Source organism: Idiotropiscis lumnitzeri, unplaced genomic scaffold (genome assembly GCF_059441095.1).
Source record: "Idiotropiscis lumnitzeri isolate Australia: NSW breed Sydney's pygmy pipehorse unplaced genomic scaffold, RoL_Ilum_1.0 HiC_scaffold_23, whole genome shotgun sequence".
Classification (NCBI taxonomy): domain Eukaryota; kingdom Metazoa; phylum Chordata; class Actinopteri; order Syngnathiformes; family Syngnathidae; genus Idiotropiscis; species Idiotropiscis lumnitzeri.
In genome coordinates this window covers 1,503,579-1,523,658 of record NW_028283561.1, presented here as the reverse complement: position 1 = coordinate 1,523,658, position 20,080 = coordinate 1,503,579, and positions in this window count along the sequence as shown.

Here is a 20,080-nt window from a genome sequence, read left to right as displayed (position 1 = left end):
GAGAGCATTACCAGCTGCCAGGATGGCAGAGCGGTCTAAGGCGTTGCGTTCAGGTCGCAGTCTCCCCAGGAGGCGTGGGTTCGAATCCCGCCTCAGACATTGCCCATTGAAAGTACCAAGCAAGAACAAAGCAAACAATGTCAAGAGATCATTACCAGCTGCCAGGATGGCAGAGCGGTCTAAGGCGTTGCGTTCAGGTTGCAGTCTCCCCAGGAGGCGTGGGTTCGAATCCCGCCTCAGACATTGCCCATTGAAAGTACCAAGCAAGAACAAAGCAAACAATGTCAAGAGATCATTACCAGCTGCCAGGATGGCAGAGCAGTCTAAGGCGTTGCGTTCAGGGCGCAGTCTCCCCAGGAGGCGTGGGTTCGAATCCCGCTTCAGACAGAGCCCATTGAAAGTACCAGCAAGAACAAAGCAAACACATTCAAGAGAGCATTACCAGGTGCCAGGATGGCAGAGCGGTCAAAGACGCTGCGTTCAGGTCGCAGTCTCCCCAGGAGGCGTGGGTTTGAATCCCGCCTCCGACAGAGCCCATTGAAAGTACCAAGCAAGAACAAAGCTAACACAGTCAAGAGAGCATTACCAGCTGCCAGGATGGCAGAGCGGTCTAAGGCGTTGCGTTCAGGTCGCAGTCTCCCCAGGAGGCGTGGGTTCGAATCCCGCCTCAGACATTGCCCATTGAAAGTACCAAGCAAGAACAAAGCAAACACATTCAAGAGAGCATTACCAGCTGCCAGGATGGCAGAGCGGTCTAAGGCGTTGCGTTCAGGTCGCAGTCTCCCCAGGAGGCGTGGGTTCGAATCCCAAGAACAAAGCAAACACATTCAAGAGAGCATTACCAGATGCCAGGATGGCAGAGTGGTCTAAGGCGTTGCGTTCAGGTCGCAGTCTCCGCAGGAGGCGTGGGTTCGAATCCCGCCTCAGACAGAGCCCATTGAAAGTACCAAGCAAGAACAAAGCAAACACTGTCAAGAGAGAGGTACCAGTTGCCAGGATGGCAGAGTTGTCTAAGGCGTTGCGTTCAGGTCGCAGTAACCCCAGGAGGCGTGGGTTCGAATCCCACCTCAGACAGAGCCCATTGATAGTACCAAGCAAGAAAAAAGCAAACACAGTCAAGAGAGAATTACCAGGTGCCAGGATGGCAGAGTGGTCAAAGACGCTGCGTTCAGGTCGCAGTCTCCCCAGGAGGCGTGGGTTCGAATCCCGCCTCAGACAGAGCCCATTGAAAGTACCAAGCAAGAACAAAGTAAACACAGTCAAGAGAGAGGTACCAGTTGCCAGGATGGCAGAGTTGTCTAAGGCGTTGCGTTCAGGTCGCAGTCTCCCCAGGAGGCGTGGGTTCGAATCCCACCTCAGACAGAGCCCATTGAAAGTACCAAGCAATGAAAAAAGCAAACACAGTCAAGAGAGCATTACCAGGTGCCAGGATGGCAGAGCGGTCTAAGGCGTTGCGTTCAGGTCGCAGTCACCCTTGGAGGCGTGGGTTCGAATCCCACCTCAGACAGAGCCCATTGAACGTACCAAGCAAGAAAAAAGCAAACACAGTCAAGAGAGCATTACCAGCTGCCAGGATGGCAGAGCGGTCTAGAAATAGAAATAGAAATAGAAATAGAAATCCCTTTATTGTCATTGTACTCAAGTGTGCAACGAGATTAGAGGGCTCCCCTCTCCAGTGCAATACAACAATAATACAGACAAATATATAAATTAGATAAATAAAGAAGACAGTGCAATGGAATTCAGTACTGAATAGGGCATATAGAAACACATCACAATGCTGTTTTGCGAGGTTAGGGTGGTCTCGTGTGTGTGTGAGAGTTCAGTAAGGAGATGGCTCTCGGAAAGAAACTGTTTCTCAGTCTATTGGTCCTTGATTTGATGCATCTGTAGCGCCTGCCAGAGGGCAACAGGTCGAACAGGTGTGAGTTTGGGTGGGTATTGTCATTGACGATGTTGAGAGCCCTTCTGAGGCACCGGGCGGTGTAGATGTCCGACAGTGGGGGGAGAGGGCAGCCAATAATCCTTTGCGCTGTTTTGACTGTCCTCTGGAGCCTCACTCTGTCCGCCTCAGTGCAGCCGCTGTACCAGGTGGAGACACAGTACGTCAGCAGGCTCTCGATGGACGAGTGGTAGAAGGCCAGCAGCAGCTTCCTGTCCAGGTTGAATTTCCTGAGGACTCTCAGGAAGTGCAGACGTTGGCGGACCTTCTTTACCACTGCTGTGGTGTTGTGACTCCAAGAAAGGTCATCGGAGATCTGTACTCCCAGGAACTTGAACGTGTGGACCCTCTCCACACACACGCCTTCGATGCAGAGGGGGGGCGGCAGCGTCTTGTTCCTCCTGAAGTCGACGACAATCTCCTTTGTTTTAGCAGAGTTAAGGTGCAGTCTGTTGTCCTTGCACCAAGTTGTCAGTCTCTTTACCTCCTCTCTGTAGGCTGTCTCGTCACCTTCCGAGATCAGACCGACCACTGTCGTGTCGTCAGCAAACTTGACGATGGTGTTGTTGCCGTGGGCCGGGCTGCAGTCGTAGGTGTAGAGGGCGTACAGGAGAGGGCTCAGCACGCATCCTTGGGGGGAACCGGTGCTCAGCGTGCGGGTGGAGGACGTGTAGGGGCCGAGCAACACAGTCTGGGGTCTGTTGGTCAGAAAGTCCTTAATCCAGATGCGTGTGAGGGCAGGGAGGCCGAGAGTGTCCAGTTTGGCGACGAGGATGTCTGGGATGATCGTGTTGAATGCCGAGCTGTAGTCCACAAAGAGCATCCTTGCATAGCTCTGCTGTCGTTCCAGGTGGCCCAGCACAACATGCAGAGCAGTGTCGATGGCGTCCTCAGTGGATCTGTTAGCCCGGTATGCAAACTGGTAGGGGTCCAGAGTGGGAGGAAGGCAGTCCCTGATGTGCTGGAGAACCAGCCTCTCGAAGCACTTCATAATGACTGGTGTGAGAGCAACAGGACGGTAGTCATTCAGGTGGACGGCTGGTGACTTTTTGGGGACAGGAATAATGGTGGAAGTTTTCAAGCAGGAGGGGATGACTGCCTGAGCCAGGGAGCGGTTGAAGATCCTGCAGAAAACATGTGACAGTTGGTGGGCACATGCTCTGAGGACCTTGCCTGGTATTCCGTCGGGTCCAGTAGCTTTCCTGGGGTTGACCGCCAGGAGCGCGCGCCTCACATCGTGTTCCTCTACGATGAGTGGGGGGGAGTTGGAGCTTGGAGTGCGGGGGTGTGACGGTTGGGGCGAGTCAAAGCGAGCGAAGAAGCAGTTAAGCTCCTCTGCCAGCGATGCACTCGGGTCTACAGAGGTCGTGCTGCTGCCACGGAAGTTGGTGATGCTCCGTAGACCCTGCCACACCTCCCGTGGCCTGTTACTGGCAAGGTGGGCCTCCAGCCTCCCCTTGTAGGTTGCCTTGGCTAGCTTGATGCCTTTGCTCAGGTCAGCACGAGCCACCCTGTACTGGGCTTTGTCGCCTGACCTGAAGGCAGCGTCACGGGCCTTGAGGAGAGAGCGAACCCTGCTGGACATCCAGGGCTTCGCATTTGGGAAGGTCCGTATAGTCTTATGTTGGGACACAGTTTCCATGCAGAACTTGATGTAGTCCAGTACACAATGCGTGTAGACATCAAGGTCCTGATGATCAAAGAGGTCCCAGTTTGTGTCATGAAAGCAGTCCTGTAATTCACTCATGGCGTCGTCACGCCAGGTTTTCACAGTCTTTGTGGTAGGCCTGAATCTGCGCCTGAGAGGGGTGTACGCAGGTGCGAGCTGCAAGGACAGGTGGTCTGACTGGCCGAGAGGGGCGAGTGGGAGGGCTCTGTATGCGTGCTTGATGTTCGAGTACACATGGTCGAGAGTATTGTCTCCCCTCGTTGGGCACTTGACATGCTGGTGAAACTCTGGGAGTACAGTCTTTAAATTGGCCTTATTAAAGTCTCCCGCTACTACGTGAACGCCATCAGGGTGGGCCCGCTGATGTTTATTGATGACGCACGCGAGTAGCGAGAGCGCCGTGCTAGTGCTAGCGTCGGGAGGGATGTAAACAGCTGTGACAATCACTACCGTTAGCTCCCTCGGGAGAAAATAAGGCCGGCATTTAACGGACATGAACTCGATGTCGGGGGAAGAGTGCTTCTCGACGATCGTGCTATCGCCGCACCAGTTCTCATGCACGTAAACACAGAGCCCCCCGCCCCTCCTCTTACCGGTGTCCCTAGTCCGATCCGCGCGATGTAGCGAGCGCCCGGCGAGCTGGATGCTAGCGTCGGGGACGTCTGCGTGCAGCCAGGTTTCCGTGACGACGATCACACTGCTATCGCGCACATAGCGGTTTCCCAGGATTTGTAATCCCAGGTCGTCGATTTTGTGGACCACGGATCTGGCGTTGGTGAGGTGCAGACTCGGTAGTGGTTGCCTATGGGGCTGCCGTCGCAGCCGTTGCAAGACACCGGACCTGCAGCCTCGCTTCTGCTTCCTCTCTCTGCGTCGCCTGCGCCGCCTCCCGGCCCCGATGACCAGCCATGGTGAGCCGGGCAGCCTCGCCAGTTCGTTCGGAATTTTGCGATCATAGCAAAATTCCTCTGTGATGGTTATTTCGCATCGATATCCAATGTTCACGATGTCCTGGCGGGTATATCGATGTTGTGCCTCAGTTGATGCCAATAAGAGCAAGCAAACACTAATAAAAAGTAAAAAGGAGCACTGTGAGGGGGAGCTGTTAGCCGCTGCGTCCATGCGCGCCGCCATCTTGGAATGAGGCAGAGCGGTCTAAGGCGTTGCGTTCAGGTCGCAGTCTCCCCAGGAGGCGTGGGTTCGAATCCCGCCTCTGACAGAGCCCATTGAACGTACCAAGCAAGAAAAAAGCAAACACAGTCAAGAGAGCATTACCAGCTGCCAGGATGGCAGAGCGGTCTACGGCGTTGCGTTCAGGTCGCAGTCTCCCCAGGAGGCGTGGGTTCGAATCCCACCTCAGACAGAGCCCATTGAAAGTACCAAGCAATAACAAAGCAAACACAGTCAAGAGAGCATTACAGGCTGCCAGGATGGCAGAGCGGTCTAAGGCGTTGCGTTCAGGTCGCAGTCTCCCCAGGAGGCGTGGGTTCGAATCCCGCCACAGACATTGCCCATTGAAAGTACCAAGCAAGAACAAAGCAAACACAGTCAAGAGAGCATTACCAGCTGCCAGGATGGCAGAGCGGTCTAAGGCGTTGCGTTCAGGTCGCAGTCTCCCCAGGAGGCGTGGGTTCGAATCCCGCCTCAGACATTGCCCATTGAAAGTACCAAGCAAGAACAAAGCAAACAATGTCAAGAGATCATTACCAGCTGCCAGGATGGCAGAGCGGTCTAAGGCGTTGCGTTCAGGTCGCAGTCTCCCCAGGAGGCGTGGGTTCGAATCCCGCCTCAGACATTGCCCATTGAAAGTACCAAGCAAGAACAAAGCAAACAATGTCAAGAGATCATTACCAGCTGCCAGGATGGCAGAGCAGTCTAAGGCGTTGCGTTCAGGGCGCAGTCTCCCCAGGAGGCGTGGGTTCGAATCCCGCTTCAGACAGAGCCCATTGAAAGTACCAGCAAGAACAAAGCAAACACATTCAAGAGAGCATTACCAGGTGCCAGGATGGCAGAGCGGTCAAAGACGCTGCGTTCAGGTCGCAGTCTCCCCAGGAGGCGTGGGTTTGAATCCCGCCTCCGACAGAGCCCATTGAAAGTACCAAGCAAGAACAAAGCTAACACAGTCAAGAGAGCATTACCAGCTGCCAGGATGGCAGAGCGGTCTAAGGCGTTGCGTTCAGGTCGCAGTCTCCCCAGGAGGCGTGGGTTCGAATCCCGCCTCAGACATTGCCCATTGAAAGTACCAAGCAAGAACAAAGCAAACACATTCAAGAGAGCATTACCAGATGCCAGGATGGCAGAGCGGTCTAAGGCGTTGTGTTCAGGTCGCAGTCTCCCCAGGAGGCGTGGGTTTGAATCCCGCCTCAGACAGAGCCCATTGAAAGTACCAAGCAAGAACAAAGCAAACACAGTCAAGAGAGAGGTACCAGTTGCCAGGATGGCTGAGCGGTCTAAGGCGTTGCGTTCAGGTCGCAGTAACCCCAGGAGGCGTGGGTTCGAATCCCACCTCAGACAGAGCCCATTGAAAGTATCAAGCAAGAACAAAGCAAACACAGTCTAGAGAGAATTACCAGTTGCCAGGATGGCAGAGCGGTCTAAGGCGTTGCGTTCAGGTCGCAGTCTCCCCAGGAGGCGTGGGTTCGAATCCCACCTCAGACAGAGCCCATTGAAAGTACCAAGCAAGAAAAAAGCAAACACAGTCAAGAGAGAATTACCAGTTGCCAGGATGGCAGAGCGGTCTAAGGCGTTGCGTTCAGGTCGCAGTCTCCCCAGGAGGCGTGGGTTCGAATCCCACCTCAGACAGAGCCAATTGAAAGTACCAAGCAAAAACAAAGCAAACAAAGTCAAGAGAGCATTACCAGTTGCCAGGATGGCAGAGCGGTCTAAGGCGTTGCGTTCAGGTCGCAGTCTCCCCAGGAGGCGTGGGTTCGAATCCCACCTCAGACAGAGCCCATTGAAAGTACTAAGCAATAACAAAGCAAACAAAGTCAAGAGAGGATTACCAGTTGCCAGGATGGCAGAGCGGTCTAAGGCGTTGCGTTCAGGTCGCAGTAACCCCAGGAGGCGTGGGTTCGAATCCCACCTCAGACAGAGCCCATTGAAAGTACCAAGCAATAACAAAGCAAACAAAGTCAAGAGAGAATTACCAGTTGCCAGGATGGCAGAGCGGTCTAAGGCGTTGCGTTCAGGTCCCAGTAACCCCAGGAGGCGTGGTTTCAAATCCCACCTCAGACAGAGCCCATTGATAGTACTAAGCAAGAAAAAAGAAAACACAGTCAAGAGAGAATTACCAGTTGCCAGGATGGCAGAGCGGTCTAAGGCGTTGCGTTCAGTTCGCAGTCTCCCCAGGAGGCGTGGGTTCGATTCCCACCTCAGACAGAGCCCATTGAAAGTACCAAGCAATAACAAAGCAAACATAGTCAAGAGAGAATTACCAGTTGCCAGGATGGCAGAGCGTTCTAAGGCGTTGCGTTCAGGTCGCAGTCTCCCCAGGAGGCGTGGGTTCGAATCCCACCTCTGACAGGGCCCATTGAAAGTACCAAGCAAGAACAAAGCAAACACAGTCAAGAGAGCATTACCAGTTGCCAGGATGGCAGAGCGGTGTAAGGCGTTGCGTTCAGGTCGCAGTCTCCCCAGGAGGCGTGGGTTCGAATCCCACCTCAGACAGTGCCCATTGAAAGTACCAAGCAAGAACAAAGCAAACACATTCAAGAGAGCATTACCAGATGCCAGGATGGCAGAGCGGTCTAAGGCGTTGCGTTCAGGTCGCAGTGTCCACAGGAGGCGTGGGTTCGAATCCCGCCTCAGACAGAGCCCATTGAAAGTACCAAGCAAGAACAAAGCAAACACAGTCAAGAGAGAGGTACCAGTTGCCAGGATGGCTGAGCGGTCTAAGGCGTTGCGTTCAGGTCGCAGTCTCCCCAGGAGGCGTGGGTTCGAATCCCGCCACAGACATTGCCCATTGAAAGTACCAAGCAAGAACAAAGCAAACACAGGCAAGAGAGCATTACCAGCTGCCAGGATGGCAGAGCGGTCTAAGGCGTTGCGTTCAGGTCGCAGTCTCCCCAGGAGGCGTGGGTTCGAATCCCGCCTCAGACATTGCCCATTGAAAGTACCAAGCAAGAACAAAGCAAACAATGTCAAGAGATCATTACCAGCTGCCAGGATGGCAGAGCGGTCTAAGGCGTTGCGTTCAGGTCGCAGTCTCCCCAGGAGGCGTGGGTTCGAATCCCGCCTCAGACATTGCCCATTGAAAGTACCAAGCAAGAACAAAGCAAACAATGTCAAGAGATCATTACCAGCTGCCAGGATGGCAGAGCAGTCTAAGGCGTTGCGTTCAGGGCGCAGTCTCCCCAGGAGGCGTGGGTTCGAATCCCGCTTCAGACAGAGCCCATTGAAAGTACCAGCAAGAACAAAGCAAACACATTCAAGAGAGCATTACCAGGTGCCAGGATGGCAGAGCGGTCAAAGACGCTGCGTTCAGGTCGCAGTCTCCCCAGGAGGCGTGGGTTTGAATCCCGCCTCCGACAGAGCCCATTGAAAGTACCAAGCAAGAACAAAGCTAACACAGTCAAGAGAGCATTACCAGCTGCCAGGATGGCAGAGCGGTCTAAGGCGTTGCGTTCAGGTCGCAGTCTCCCCAGGAGGCGTGGGTTCGAATCCCGCCTCAGACATTGCCCATTGAAAGTACCAAGCAAGAACAAAGCAAACACATTCAAGAGAGCATTACCAGCTGCCAGGATGGCAGAGCGGTCTAAGGCGTTGCGTTCAGGTCGCAGTCTCCCCAGGAGGCGTGGGTTCGAATCCCAAGAACAAAGCAAACACATTCAAGAGAGCATTACCAGATGCCAGGATGGCAGAGTGGTCTAAGGCGTTGCGTTCAGGTCGCAGTCTCCGCAGGAGGCGTGGGTTCGAATCCCGCCTCAGACAGAGCCCATTGAAAGTACCAAGCAAGAACAAAGCAAACACTGTCAAGAGAGAGGTACCAGTTGCCAGGATGGCAGAGTTGTCTAAGGCGTTGCGTTCAGGTCGCAGTAACCCCAGGAGGCGTGGGTTCGAATCCCACCTCAGACAGAGCCCATTGATAGTACCAAGCAAGAAAAAAGCAAACACAGTCAAGAGAGAATTACCAGGTGCCAGGATGGCAGAGTGGTCAAAGACGCTGCGTTCAGGTCGCAGTCTCCCCAGGAGGCGTGGGTTCGAATCCCGCCTCAGACAGAGCCCATTGAAAGTACCAAGCAAGAACAAAGTAAACACAGTCAAGAGAGAGGTACCAGTTGCCAGGATGGCAGAGTTGTCTAAGGCGTTGCGTTCAGGTCGCAGTCTCCCCAGGAGGCGTGGGTTCGAATCCCACCTCAGACAGAGCCCATTGAAAGTACCAAGCAATGAAAAAAGCAAACACAGTCAAGAGAGCATTACCAGGTGCCAGGATGGCAGAGCGGTCTAAGGCGTTGCGTTCAGGTCGCAGTCACCCTTGGAGGCGTGGGTTCGAATCCCACCTCAGACAGAGCCCATTGAACGTACCAAGCAAGAAAAAAGCAAACACAGTCAAGAGAGCATTACCAGCTGCCAGGATGGCAGAGCGGTCTAGAAATAGAAATAGAAATAGAAATAGAAATCCCTTTATTGTCATTGTACTCAAGTGTGCAACGAGATTAGAGGGCTCCCCTCTCCAGTGCAATACAACAATAATACAGACAAATATATAAATTAGATAAATAAAGAAGACAGTGCAATGGAATTCAGTACTGAATAGGGCATATAGAAACACATCACAATGCTGTTTTGCGAGGTTAGGGTGGTCTCGTGTGTGTGTGAGAGTTCAGTAAGGAGATGGCTCTCGGAAAGAAACTGTTTCTCAGTCTATTGGTCCTTGATTTGATGCATCTGTAGCGCCTGCCAGAGGGCAACAGGTCGAACAGGTGTGAGTTTGGGTGGGTATTGTCATTGACGATGTTGAGAGCCCTTCTGAGGCACCGGGCGGTGTAGATGTCCGACAGTGGGGGGAGAGGGCAGCCAATAATCCTTTGCGCTGTTTTGACTGTCCTCTGGAGCCTCACTCTGTCCGCCTCAGTGCAGCCGCTGTACCAGGTGGAGACACAGTACGTCAGCAGGCTCTCGATGGACGAGTGGTAGAAGGCCAGCAGCAGCTTCCTGTCCAGGTTGAATTTCCTGAGGACTCTCAGGAAGTGCAGACGTTGGCGGACCTTCTTTACCACTGCTGTGGTGTTGTGACTCCAAGAAAGGTCATCGGAGATCTGTACTCCCAGGAACTTGAACGTGTGGACCCTCTCCACACACACGCCTTCGATGCAGAGGGGGGGCGGCAGCGTCTTGTTCCTCCTGAAGTCGACGACAATCTCCTTTGTTTTAGCAGAGTTAAGGTGCAGTCTGTTGTCCTTGCACCAAGTTGTCAGTCTCTTTACCTCCTCTCTGTAGGCTGTCTCGTCACCTTCCGAGATCAGACCGACCACTGTCGTGTCGTCAGCAAACTTGACGATGGTGTTGTTGCCGTGGGCCGGGCTGCAGTCGTAGGTGTAGAGGGCGTACAGGAGAGGGCTCAGCACGCATCCTTGGGGGGAACCGGTGCTCAGCGTGCGGGTGGAGGACGTGTAGGGGCCGAGCAACACAGTCTGGGGTCTGTTGGTCAGAAAGTCCTTAATCCAGATGCGTGTGAGGGCAGGGAGGCCGAGAGTGTCCAGTTTGGCGACGAGGATGTCTGGGATGATCGTGTTGAATGCCGAGCTGTAGTCCACAAAGAGCATCCTTGCATAGCTCTGCTGTCGTTCCAGGTGGCCCAGCACAACATGCAGAGCAGTGTCGATGGCGTCCTCAGTGGATCTGTTAGCCCGGTATGCAAACTGGTAGGGGTCCAGAGTGGGAGGAAGGCAGTCCCTGATGTGCTGGAGAACCAGCCTCTCGAAGCACTTCATAATGACTGGTGTGAGAGCAACAGGACGGTAGTCATTCAGGTGGACGGCTGGTGACTTTTTGGGGACAGGAATAATGGTGGAAGTTTTCAAGCAGGAGGGGATGACTGCCTGAGCCAGGGAGCGGTTGAAGATCCTGCAGAAAACATGTGACAGTTGGTGGGCACATGCTCTGAGGACCTTGCCTGGTATTCCGTCGGGTCCAGTAGCTTTCCTGGGGTTGACCGCCAGGAGCGCGCGCCTCACATCGTGTTCCTCTACGATGAGTGGGGGGGAGTTGGAGCTTGGAGTGCGGGGGTGTGACGGTTGGGGCGAGTCAAAGCGAGCGAAGAAGCAGTTAAGCTCCTCTGCCAGCGATGCACTCGGGTCTACAGAGGTCGTGCTGCTGCCACGGAAGTTGGTGATGCTCCGTAGACCCTGCCACACCTCCCGTGGCCTGTTACTGGCAAGGTGGGCCTCCAGCCTCCCCTTGTAGGTTGCCTTGGCTAGCTTGATGCCTTTGCTCAGGTCAGCACGAGCCACCCTGTACTGGGCTTTGTCGCCTGACCTGAAGGCAGCGTCACGGGCCTTGAGGAGAGAGCGAACCCTGCTGGACATCCAGGGCTTCGCATTTGGGAAGGTCCGTATAGTCTTATGTTGGGACACAGTTTCCATGCAGAACTTGATGTAGTCCAGTACACAATGCGTGTAGACATCAAGGTCCTGATGATCAAAGAGGTCCCAGTTTGTGTCATGAAAGCAGTCCTGTAATTCACTCATGGCGTCGTCACGCCAGGTTTTCACAGTCTTTGTGGTAGGCCTGAATCTGCGCCTGAGAGGGGTGTACGCAGGTGCGAGCTGCAAGGACAGGTGGTCTGACTGGCCGAGAGGGGCGAGTGGGAGGGCTCTGTATGCGTGCTTGATGTTCGAGTACACATGGTCGAGAGTGTTGTCTCCCCTCGTTGGGCACTTGACATGCTGGTGAAACTCTGGGAGTACAGTCTTTAAATTGGCCTTATTAAAGTCTCCCGCTACTACGTGAACGCCATCAGGGTGGGCCCGCTGATGTTTATTGATGACGCACGCGAGTAGCGAGAGCGCCGTGCTAGTGCTAGCGTCGGGAGGGATGTAAACAGCTGTGACAATCACTACTGTTAGCTCCCTCGGGAGAAAATAAGGCCGGCATTTAACGGACATGAACTCGATGTCGGGGGAAGAGTGCTTCTCGACGATCGTGCTATCGCCGCACCAGTTCTCATGCACGTAAACACAGAGCCCCCCGCCCCTCCTCTTACCGGTGTCCCTAGTCCGATCCGCGCGATGTAGCGAGCGCCCGGCGAGCTGGATGCTAGCGTCGGGGACGTCTGCGTGCAGCCAGGTTTCCGTGACGACGATCACACTGCTATCGCGCACATAGCGGTTTCCCAGGATTTGTAATCCCAGGTCGTCGATTTTGTGGACCACGGATCTGGCGTTGGTGAGGTGCAGACTCGGTAGTGGTTGCCTATGGGGCTGCCGTCGCAGCCGTTGCAAGACACCGGACCTGCAGCCTCGCTTCTGCTTCCTCTCTCTGCGTCGCCTGCGCCGCCTCCCGGCCCCGATGACCAGCCACGGTGAGCCGGGCAGCCTCGCCAGTTCGTTCGGAATTTTGCGATCATAGCAAAATTCCTCTGTGATGGTTATTTCGCATCGATATCCAATGTTCACGATGTCCTGGCGGGTATATCGATGTTGTGCCTCAGTTGATGCCAATAAGAGCAAGCAAACACTAATAAAAAGTAAAAAGGAGCACTGTGAGGGGGAGCTGTTAGCCGCTGCGTCCATGCGCGCCGCCATCTTGGAATGAGGCAGAGCGGTCTAAGGCGTTGCGTTCAGGTCGCAGTCTCCCCAGGAGGCGTGGGTTCGAATCCCGCCTCTGACAGAGCCCATTGAACGTACCAAGCAAGAAAAAAGCAAACACAGTCAAGAGAGCATTACCAGCTGCCAGGATGGCAGAGCGGTCTACGGCGTTGCGTTCAGGTCGCAGTCTCCCCAGGAGGCGTGGGTTCGAATCCCACCTCAGACAGAGCCCATTGAAAGTACCAAGCAATAACAAAGCAAACACAGTCAAGAGAGCATTACAGGCTGCCAGGATGGCAGAGCGGTCTAAGGCGTTGCGTTCAGGTCGCAGTCTCCCCAGGAGGCGTGGGTTCGAATCCCGCCACAGACATTGCCCATTGAAAGTACCAAGCAAGAACAAAGCAAACACAGTCAAGAGAGCATTACCAGCTGCCAGGATGGCAGAGCGGTCTAAGGCGTTGCGTTCAGGTCGCAGTCTCCCCAGGAGGCGTGGGTTCGAATCCCGCCTCAGACATTGCCCATTGAAAGTACCAAGCAAGAACAAAGCAAACAATGTCAAGAGATCATTACCAGCTGCCAGGATGGCAGAGCGGTCTAAGGCGTTGCGTTCAGGTCGCAGTCTCCCCAGGAGGCGTGGGTTCGAATCCCGCCTCAGACATTGCCCATTGAAAGTACCAAGCAAGAACAAAGCAAACAATGTCAAGAGATCATTACCAGCTGCCAGGATGGCAGAGCAGTCTAAGGCGTTGCGTTCAGGGCGCAGTCTCCCCAGGAGGCGTGGGTTCGAATCCCGCTTCAGACAGAGCCCATTGAAAGTACCAGCAAGAACAAAGCAAACACATTCAAGAGAGCATTACCAGGTGCCAGGATGGCAGAGCGGTCAAAGACGCTGCGTTCAGGTCGCAGTCTCCCCAGGAGGCGTGGGTTTGAATCCCGCCTCCGACAGAGCCCATTGAAAGTACCAAGCAAGAACAAAGCTAACACAGTCAAGAGAGCATTACCAGCTGCCAGGATGGCAGAGCGGTCTAAGGCGTTGCGTTCAGGTCGCAGTCTCCCCAGGAGGCGTGGGTTCGAATCCCGCCTCAGACATTGCCCATTGAAAGTACCAAGCAAGAACAAAGCAAACACATTCAAGAGAGCATTACCAGATGCCAGGATGGCAGAGCGGTCTAAGGCGTTGTGTTCAGGTCGCAGTCTCCCCAGGAGGCGTGGGTTTGAATCCCGCCTCAGACAGAGCCCATTGAAAGTACCAAGCAAGAACAAAGCAAACACAGTCAAGAGAGAGGTACCAGTTGCCAGGATGGCTGAGCGGTCTAAGGCGTTGCGTTCAGGTCGCAGTAACCCCAGGAGGCGTGGGTTCGAATCCCACCTCAGACAGAGCCCATTGAAAGTATCAAGCAAGAACAAAGCAAACACAGTCTAGAGAGAATTACCAGTTGCCAGGATGGCAGAGCGGTCTAAGGCGTTGCGTTCAGGTCGCAGTCTCCCCAGGAGGCGTGGGTTCGAATCCCACCTCAGACAGAGCCCATTGAAAGTACCAAGCAAGAAAAAAGCAAACACAGTCAAGAGAGAATTACCAGTTGCCAGGATGGCAGAGCGGTCTAAGGCGTTGCGTTCAGGTCGCAGTCTCCCCAGGAGGCGTGGGTTCGAATCCCACCTCAGACAGAGCCAATTGAAAGTACCAAGCAAAAACAAAGCAAACAAAGTCAAGAGAGCATTACCAGTTGCCAGGATGGCAGAGCGGTCTAAGGCGTTGCGTTCAGGTCGCAGTCTCCCCAGGAGGCGTGGGTTCGAATCCCACCTCAGACAGAGCCCATTGAAAGTACCAAGCAATAACAAAGCAAACAAAGTCAAGAGAGAATTACCAGTTGCCAGGATGGCAGAGCGGTCTAAGGCGTTGCGTTCAGGTCCCAGTAACCCCAGGAGGCGTGGTTTCAAATCCCACCTCAGACAGAGCCCATTGATAGTACTAAGCAAGAAAAAAGAAAACACAGTCAAGAGAGAATTACCAGTTGCCAGGATGGCAGAGCGGTCTAAGGCGTTGCGTTCAGTTCGCAGTCTCCCCAGGAGGCGTGGGTTCGATTCCCACCTCAGACAGAGCCCATTGAAAGTACCAAGCAATAACAAAGCAAACATAGTCAAGAGAGAATTACCAGTTGCCAGGATGGCAGAGCGTTCTAAGGCGTTGCGTTCAGGTCGCAGTCTCCCCAGGAGGCGTGGGTTCGAATCCCACCTCTGACAGGGCCCATTGAAAGTACCAAGCAAGAACAAAGCAAACACAGTCAAGAGAGCATTACCAGTTGCCAGGATGGCAGAGCGGTGTAAGGCGTTGCGTTCAGGTCGCAGTCTCCCCAGGAGGCGTGGGTTCGAATCCCACCTCAGACAGTGCCCATTGAAAGTACCAAGCAAGAACAAAGCAAACACATTCAAGAGAGCATTACCAGATGCCAGGATGGCAGAGCGGTCTAAGGCGTTGCGTTCAGGTCGCAGTGTCCACAGGAGGCGTGGGTTCGAATCCCGCCTCAGACAGAGCCCATTGAAAGTACCAAGCAAGAACAAAGCAAACACAGTCAAGAGAGAGGTACCAGTTGCCAGTATGGCTGAGCGGTCTAAGGCGTTGCGTTCAGGTCGCAGTAACCCCAGGAGGCGTGGGTTCGAATCCCACCTCAGACAGAGCCCATTGAAAGTACCAAGCAAGAACAAAGCAAACACAGTCAAGAGAGAATTACCAGTTGCCAGGATGGCAGAGCGGTCTAAGACGTTGCGTTCAGGTCGCAGTAACCCCAGGAGGCGTGTGTTCGAATCCCACCTCAGACAGAGCCCATTGAAAGTACCAAGCAATAACAAAGCAAACACAGTCAAGAGAGCATTACCAGTTGCCAGGTTGGCAGAGCGGTCTAAGGCGTTGCGTTCAGTTCGCAGTCTCCCCAGGAGGCGTGGGTTCGATTCCCACCTCAGACAGAGCCCATTGAAAGTACCAAGCAATAACAAAGCAAACACAGTCAAGAGAGAATTACCAGTTGCCAGGATGGCAGAGCGTTCTAAGGCGTTGCGTTCAGGTCGCAGTCTCCCCAGGAGGCGTGGGTTCGAATCCCGCCTCTGACAGGGCCCATTGAAAGTACCAAGCAAGAACAAAGCAAACACAGTCAAGAGAGCATTACCAGTTGCCAGGATGGCAGAGCGGTCTAAGGCGTTGCGTTCAGGTCGCAGTCTCCCCAGGAGGCGTGGGTTCGAATCCCGCCTCTGACAGAGCCCATTGAACGTACCAAGCAAGAAAAAAGCAAACACAGTCAAGAGAGCATTACCAGCTGCCAGGATGGCAGAGCGGTCTACGGCGTTGCGTTCAGGTCGCAGTCACCCCAGGAGGCGTGGGTTCGAATCCCACCTAGACAGTGCCCATTGAAAGTACCAAGCAAGAACAAAGCAAACACATTCAAGAGAGCATTACCAGATGCCAGGATGGCAGAGCGGTCTAAGGCGTTGCGTTCAGGTCGCAGTAACCCCAGGAGGCGTGGGTTCGAATCCCACCTCAGACAGAGCCCATTGAAAGTACCAAGCAAGAACAAAGCAAACACAGTCAAGAGAGAGGTACCAGTTGCCAGGATGGCTGAGCGGTCTAAGGCGTTGCGTTCAGGTCGCAGTAACCCCAGGAGGCGTGGGTTCGAATCCCACCTCAGACAGAGCCCATTGAAAGTACCAAGCAAGAACAAAGCAAACACAGTCAAGAGAGAATTACCAGTTGCCAGGATGGCAGAGCAGTCTAAGGCGTTGCGTTCAGGTCGAAGTCTCCCCAGGAGGCGTGGGTTCGAATCCCACCTCAGACAGAGCCCATTGAAAGTACCAAGCAAGAACAAAGCAAACACAGTCAAGAGAGAATTACCAGTTGCCAGGATGGCAGAGCGGTCTAAGGCGTTGCGTTCCGGTCGCAGTCTCCCCAGGAGGCGTGGGTTCGAATCCCACCTCAGACAGAGCCCATTGAAAGTACCAAGCAATAACAAAGCAAACAAAGTCAAGAGAGCATTACCAGTTGCCAGGATGGCAGAGGGGTCTAAGGCGTTGCGTTCAGGTCGCAGTCTCCCCAGGAGGCGTGGGTTCGAATCCCACCTCAGACAGAGCCAATTGAAAGTACCAAGCAATAACAAAGCAAACAAAGTCAAGAGAGCATTACCAGTTGCCAGGATGGCAGAGCGGTCTAAGGCGTTGCGTTCAGGTCGCAGTCTCCCCAGGAGGCGTGGGTTCGAATCCCACCTCAGACAGAGCCCATTGAAAGTCCTAAGCAATAACAAAGCAAACAAAGTCAAGAGAGGATTACCAGTTGCCAGGATGGCAGAGCGGTCTAAGGCGTTGCGTTCAGGTCGCAGTAACCCCAGGAGGCGTGGGTTCGAATCCCACCTCAGACAGAGCCCAATGAAAGTACCAAGCAATAACAAAGCAAACAAAGTCAAGAGAGAATTACCAGTTGCCAGGATGGCAGAGCGGTCTAAGGCGTTGCGTTCAGGTCCCAGTAACCCCAGGAGGCGTGGTTTCAAATCCCACCTCAGACAGAGCCCATTGATAGTACTAAGCAAGAAAAAAGAAAACACAGTCAAGAGAGAATTACCAGTTGCCAGGATGGCAGAGCGGTCTAAGGCGTTGCGTTCAGTTCGCAGTCTCCCCAGGAGGCGTGGGTTCGATTCCCACCTCAGACAGAGCCCATTGAAAGTACCAAGCAATAACAAAGCAAACACAGTCAAGAGAGAATTACCAGTTGCCAGGATGGCAGAGCGTTCTAAGGCGTTGCGTTCAGGTCGCAGTCTCCCCAGGAGGCGTGGGTTCGAATCCCACCTCTGACAGGGCCCATTGAAAGTACCAAGCAAGAACAAAGCAAACACAGTCAAGAGAGCATTACCAGTTGCCAGGATGGCAGAGCGGTGTAAGGCGTTGCGTTCAGGTCGCAGTCTCCCCAGGAGGCGTGGGTTCGAATCCCGCCTCTGACAGAGCCCATTGAACGTACCAAGCAAGAAAAAAGCAAACACAGTCAAGAGAGCATTACCAGCTGCCAGGATGGCAGAGCGGTCTAAGGCGTTGCGTTCAGGTCGCAGTCTCCCCAGGAGGCGTGGGTTCGAATCCCGCCTCTGACAGAGCCCATTGAAAGTACCAAGCAAGAAAAAAGCAAACACAGTCAAGAGAGCATTACCAGCTGCCAGGATGGCAGAGCGGCCTACGGCGTTGCGTTCAGGTCGCAGTCACCCCAGGAGGCGTGGGTTCAAATCCCACCTCTGACAGAGCCTATTGAAAGTACCAAGCAATAAAAAAGCAAACAAAGTCAAGAGAGCATTAACAGTTGCCAGGATGGCAGAGCGGTCTAAGGCGTTGCGTTCAGGTCGCAGTCTCCCCTGGAGGCGTAGGTTCGAATCCCACCTCAGACAGAGCCCATTGAAAGTATCAAGCAATAACAAAGCAAACACAGTAAAGAGAGCATTACCAGTTGCCAGGATGGCAGAGCGGTCTAAGGCGTTGCGTTCAGGTCGCAGTCTCCCCAGGAGGCGTGGGTTCGAATCCCGCCTCAGACATTGCCCATTGAAAGTACCAAGCAAGAACAAAGCAAACACAGTCAAGAGAGCATTACAGGCTGCCAGGATGGCAGAGCGGTCTAAGGCGTTGCGTTCAGGTCGCAGTCTCCCCAGGAGGCGTGGGTTCGAATCCCGCCTCAGACATTGCCCATTGAAAGTACCAAGCAAGAACAAAGCAAACACAGTCAAGAGAGCATTACCAGCTGCCAGGATGGCAGAGCGGTCTAAGGCGTTGCGTTCAGGTCGCAGTCTCCCCAGGAGGCGTGGGTTCGAATCCCGCCTCAGACATTGCCCATTGAAAGTACCAAGCAAGAACAAAGCAAACAATGTCAAGAGATCATTACCAGCTGCCAGGATGGCAGAGCGGTCTAAGGCGTTGCGTTCAGGTCGCAGTCTCCCCAGGAGGCGTGGGTTCGAATCCCACCTCAGACAGAGCCCATTGAAAGTACCAAGCAATAACAAAGCAAACACAGTAAAGAGAGCATTACCAGTTGCCAGGATGGCAGAGCGGTCTAAGGCGTTGCGTTCAGGTCGCAGTCTCCCCAGGAGGCGTGGGTTCGAATCCCGCCTCAGACATTGCCCATTGAAAGTACCAAGCAAGAACAAAGCAAACACAGTCAAGAGAGCATTACAGGCTGCCAGGATGGCAGAGCGGTCTAAGGCGTTGCGTTCAGGTCGCAGTCTCCCCAGGAGGCGTGGGTTCGAATCCCGCCTCAGACATTGCCCATTGAAAGTACCAAGCAAGAACAAAGCAAACAATGTCAAGAGATCATTACCAGTTGCCAGGATGGCAGAGCAGTCTAAGGCGTTGTGTTCAGGGCGCAGTCTCCCCAGGAGGCGTGGGTTCGAATCCCGCTTCAGACAGAGCCCATTGAAAGTACCAGCAAGTACAAAGCAAACACATTCAAGAGAGCATTACCAGGTGCCAGGATGGCAGAGTGGTCAAAGACGCTGCGTTCAGGTCGCAGTCTCCCCAGGAGGCGTGGGTTTGAATCCCGCCTCCGACAGAGCCCATTGAAAGTACCAAGCAAGAACAAAGCTAACACAGTCAAGAGAGCATTACCAGCTGCCAGGATGGCAGAGCGGTCTAAGGCGTTGCGTTCAGGTCGCAGTCTCCCCAGGAGGCGTGGGTTCGAATCCCGCCTCAGACATTGCCCATTGAAAGTACCAAGCAAGAACAAAGCAAACACATTCAAGAGAGCATTACCAGCTGCCAGGATGGCAGAGCGGTCTAAGGCGTTGCGTTCAGGTCGCAGTCTCCCCAGGAGGCGTGGGTTCGAATCCCAAGAACAAAGCAAACACATTCAAGAGAGCATTACCAGATGCCAGGATGGCAGAGTGGTCTAAGGCGTTGCGTTCAGGTCGCAGTCTCCCCAGGAGGCGTGGGTTCGAATCCCGCCTCAGACAGTGCCCATTGAAAGTACCAAGCAAGAACAAAGCAAACACATTCAAGAGAGCATTACCAGATGCCAGGATGGCAGAGTGGTCTAAGGCGTTGCGTTCAGGTCGCAGTCTCCGCAGGAGGCGTGGGTTCGAATCCCGCCTCAGACAGAGCCCATTGAAAGTACCAAGCAAGAACAAAGCAAACACAGTCAAGAGAGAGGTACCAGTTGCCAGGATGGCAGAGTTGTCTAAGGCGTTGCGTTCAGGTAGCAGTAACCCCAGGAGGCGTGGGTTCGAATCCCACCTCAGACAGAGCCCATTGATAGTACCAAGCAAGAAAAAAGCAAACACAGTCAAGAGAGAATTACCAGGTGCCAGGATGGCAGAGTGGTCAAAGACGCTGCGTTCAGGTCGCAGTCTCCCCAGGAGGCGTGGGTTCGAATCCCGCCTCAGACAGAGCCCATTGAAAGTACCAAGCAAGAACAAAGTAAACACAGTCAAGAGAGAGGTACCAGTTGCCAGGATGGCAGAGTTGTCTAAGGCGTTGCGTTCAGGTCGCAGTCTCCCCAGGAGGCGTGGGTTCGAATCCCACCTCAGACAGAGCCCATTGAAAGTACCAAGCAATGAAAAAGCAAACACAGTCAAGAGAGCATTACCAGGTGCCAGGATGGCAGTGTGTTCTAAGGCGTTGCGTTCAGGTCGCAGTCACCCCAGGAGGCGTGTGTTCGAATCCCACCTCAGACAGAGCCCATTGAAAGTACCAAGCAAGAAAAAAGCAAACACAGTC